This window comes from Otolemur garnettii, unplaced genomic scaffold, assembly GCF_000181295.1.
Source record: "Otolemur garnettii isolate 467f Iridium unplaced genomic scaffold, OtoGar3 scaffold00172, whole genome shotgun sequence".
NCBI lineage: Eukaryota > Metazoa > Chordata > Mammalia > Primates > Galagidae > Otolemur > Otolemur garnettii.
Window position 1 is genome coordinate 544,829 of NW_003852567.1, and position 3,765 is coordinate 548,593.

The 3,765-nt window shown below is 40.7% G+C and overlaps 1 pseudogene; it reads right to left on the reverse strand.

The window, feature by feature from the left end:
- Positions 1–290: 290 nt before the first annotated feature.
- On the reverse strand, positions 291–1,538 carry LOC100945731 (annotated as a pseudogene).
- Positions 1,539–3,765: the final 2,227 nt, after the last annotated feature.

Genomic DNA, 3,765 nt, shown 5'->3' on the forward strand with positions numbered 1-3,765 from the left:
AACTGGTAGAACTGAGTATATCAGAAGTCTTAGAATTATCTTTGTATAATATTAAATTTTACAACATTCTCTGCAATCCACTTGTTTTTGTTGCTCTAAGTATCTTGGTGCTCTCCTTTGGTGGTCTCAGGAAATCTTTTCAAATCAGTAATTTTTCAAGAAAAGACATTTTTACTTTAGCATTAACACACATACATGGTTCTCCTGCATTAATTAAGTGGTTCTAGAAGTATTTGAGTCTTGATTAAAGGTAGAAGATATCCAGATTAGTTTAAAGGGAGTTGTTATCTTCAGAAATCTTTCTGTAAATCACTCTTCTTGAGAAGTTCTCCTTTTCAGGATATATCCAAATTTTCCAGAAACTGTCAAGACTTTCACATAAGGTGCTAGACTGGTCTTCCTATAATCTCTGGTTCTACAGTTGGTATCAGATTCAGCTTCATTCTCCTCATTGTCCTCTTCATTAGTGGAACAAGCATCCAATTCATGGCAGATAGAGCTTATGGTTGGAACAGTAAATGGATCAAACTGATCTACTTTCTGCAAATCAATAGGCACAGAAATGCGACCTGTTTTACGATGAACACTAAAAGGGCTCTTCAGTAAATGATTGATTCCTTTGGTAATATTGATATCCAGCCGTGGAAAACAGTACTGGACCATAATCTCCCATAGCCAGGGGCCACATTTTTCATTTTTCACATTACTCTGATATTTGTTAGTTGCTTTCTTCAAATGCTCCCAACACTGATGTGAACTGTGAGACTTTTGGAAGTTTTGTTGAAGTTCATCATGAATTGTTTCAGGAACAAGAGCTAAAACCTTATCCCAGCTTTCTTTATTTTTAAGAATATCTTGATCAACTAAAGCATATTTTTCAAAGTATTTTTTAATCATGTTTACAGATCTTCTGACAAAAGGGTGAATTTTTTCACTTAGGTGAACTTTCTTTTTAACATCTTGACCACCCTTTACAAGACTCAAATACTCAACTATTCCAGAACGTACAGTAGAGGACAATTTTCTGGCTCTTTCATCACAGACCCAACAATGAACACCTCTCCTTCCAGAATATACCCAGAGACAATGCTTAAATCCAAAGTCCTCCTTCAATGTCCGGTCGATGATGTATATGGCCATTGTCATGAGGGTCCAGCACTTAGAGCAAATATGCAACATCTCCTCACGTCATCATAGTCTGTCATGTCAATATCAAACACCAGTTCTTTTTCCTGAGGCTGGAAAACCCCCAGCTTCACTCTATTGTGTTGACTAGGTTTGTGGGAATATATGGCACCTATATCAATCTTGTATGGATTCATTTTCTGTATCTCCTTTTCCAGATTCTTCTGGTTGCTGAAGGATTGGTAGCAAATGTAAATATCATCTTTCAATGTGAAGGAAAATTCATGGTTTCAAAAGTAATTCTTTATCACTCCTCTGTAGTTAAGCCAACGATAGTACTGAGCATAGGGAAAGAGCCTCCGGTAATAAATTTTAAGCAGCTCAGGTAGCTGGGCAGGGCCAAACATCTCCATTGAGCTCAGAGCTTCACCCAGACTGGGCTATCGCAAGAATAGGCGGGAACAAAAAATGTGTATTTCAATAGTACTCTCTACTTTCTCAGTAATATTTCTCAAACTGAATATTGTTCAAACTCCATTATATTTATGTGTGTTTATTCCCTTATTTCTACAAAATACAGTACTGCCTCCTCAGTGCTTAGCACAGTGTATGACATAATGAACTCTTGACTAATAGCAGAATGAATGAGGAAAAAATGAACAAATAACAAAATCCAGATAGGTTGGGCTCCTTAGGGTGAGGAGAGATAAAAAGTGGATGTGGTGAAAACAGCAGACCCCAAGGATCTGTACTCACAAATTTGCGTTTCAAATGCATGGTTCTTCTTTAGCAATGGCTACAGCCAGTGTTTACATGCTGGTGGTGCCAAACCAGATACACATGGGCAAGCAGTTCCCCTGCAGCTGAGTGCACCAAGCTACCTGCTCAGCAAGGCCACATGCCTCTGGGATCTACCCTAACTTAGATGAGCCCGGTCAGCCCCTCTTGGAAACAGTTACGTAGACCTGCATCATTCCACATTCAGTTCTGCATTATCTTGCCAAAGGCAGTGGGTCAGCTGACTGGTACCCTCTACTCACATGAAGGTCTTCCACATTATCACAGTTGCCTATACCATGTCCTTCAAATGCCCTCCAGACCAGTTTAACATGGTCTGATTTGATCACTGAAACAGTCTTTTTAGGTATTGCCCAGACTCTCTTTCTTTTTTTTTTTTTTTTTTGGAGACAGTCTCACTATGTCACCCTTGGTAGAGTGCCATGGCGTCACAGCTCACAGCAACCTCAAACTCTTGGGCTCAAGCCTCAAAACTCTTGCCTCAGCCTCCCAAGTAGCTGGGACTACAGGCACCCACCACAACACCTGGCTATTTTTTGGTTGCAGTTGTCAATGCTGTTTAGCTGGCCAGGGCCGGGTTTGAACCTGCCAGCCTTGCTGTACGTGGCTGACGCTGTAATCACTGTGCTACAGGCGCCAAGCCAGCTCAGACTCTCTTGAATAAAAATTGCTTGGTCTCTCAAACAACCATTCCTTTCCTATTTCTCTACCTGATTTGGATCTAGATATAGGAGGTGAAGGAACTTTGTAGCAGCAGGAAAGAGTTGGAACCCTTTAGCAAGTGGTCCTCCAGCTTCTTAGATCTCCTTTGCCCCTGGCTGCGGCTTACTCTGCTAGCAATCGTGGTCCAACTCTGTGCTGGTACAACTCCAGGGTCTCTCTCAGTTTGGAAATAGCCTGAGTGGCACCCTTTGGCAGAATGAATTGCACAGTCTTCCCTTGGCAGTATTTTTCTAAGTATGTTTGTGCTGCCTAGCACACCACTCAGATGCCCTTCATAGTTTCTGCACCAAGGGCTTCCCTGTTGCAGAGGGGAAATATCCCACATCTGGACCTGTAATGTCAGACATTTCCCTAATGTCTCACTGGTCTCTGTTTCAAAATATCTCTCCATTTAATGTCTACATTTCTTTCCCTATTGTCTAAGTTTCTAGTCTCACAAGGCTGTGCCCAGGCTCAGCAAGAAAGAATGCTATAATGCATTTAATGATGTCTGGTATGGACAGAGGACAGAGGATCACATCATGAATGGCATATTTACTGATGTTTTAACCTCTCCTTCCTCAAATCTGCTAATCCAAATTACTTTTCCCTTTTATCTGGATCTACTTAAATCCTACTCACTATTCAAAAATAGGCTATGGTGATTTTATTCTGTTCAGATTTAACAACATTTATTTTGTATTTAACATTAGTATCAGTTTATGAATGTTAGTGGTAAATAGAACTTGAAGAATTATATTACATCAATACAAATAAAGTAGGACTGGTTTTAAGGAACATATGAATGGTTAGTTATAGAAAATATTTGGTCTCTGGCTATCAGAAAAGAGATCTAAGAGTTCTCTAAAGATATTTTCAGTGAACTCTTTTGGCAAGAAAAAAAATGATAAAAAATAGAATTGGAGGCTCGGTACCTGTGGCTCAAGTGGCTAAGGCGCCAGCCACATACACCTAAGGTGGCGGGTTTGAATCCAGCCTGGGCTTGCCAAAACAACAATGACAGCTGCAACCAAAAAATAGCCAGGCGTTGTGGCAGGCACCTGTGGTCCCAGCTACTTGGAAGGCTGAAGCAGGAGACTCACTTGAGCCCAGGAGTTGGAGGTTGCTGTGAGCTGTGAT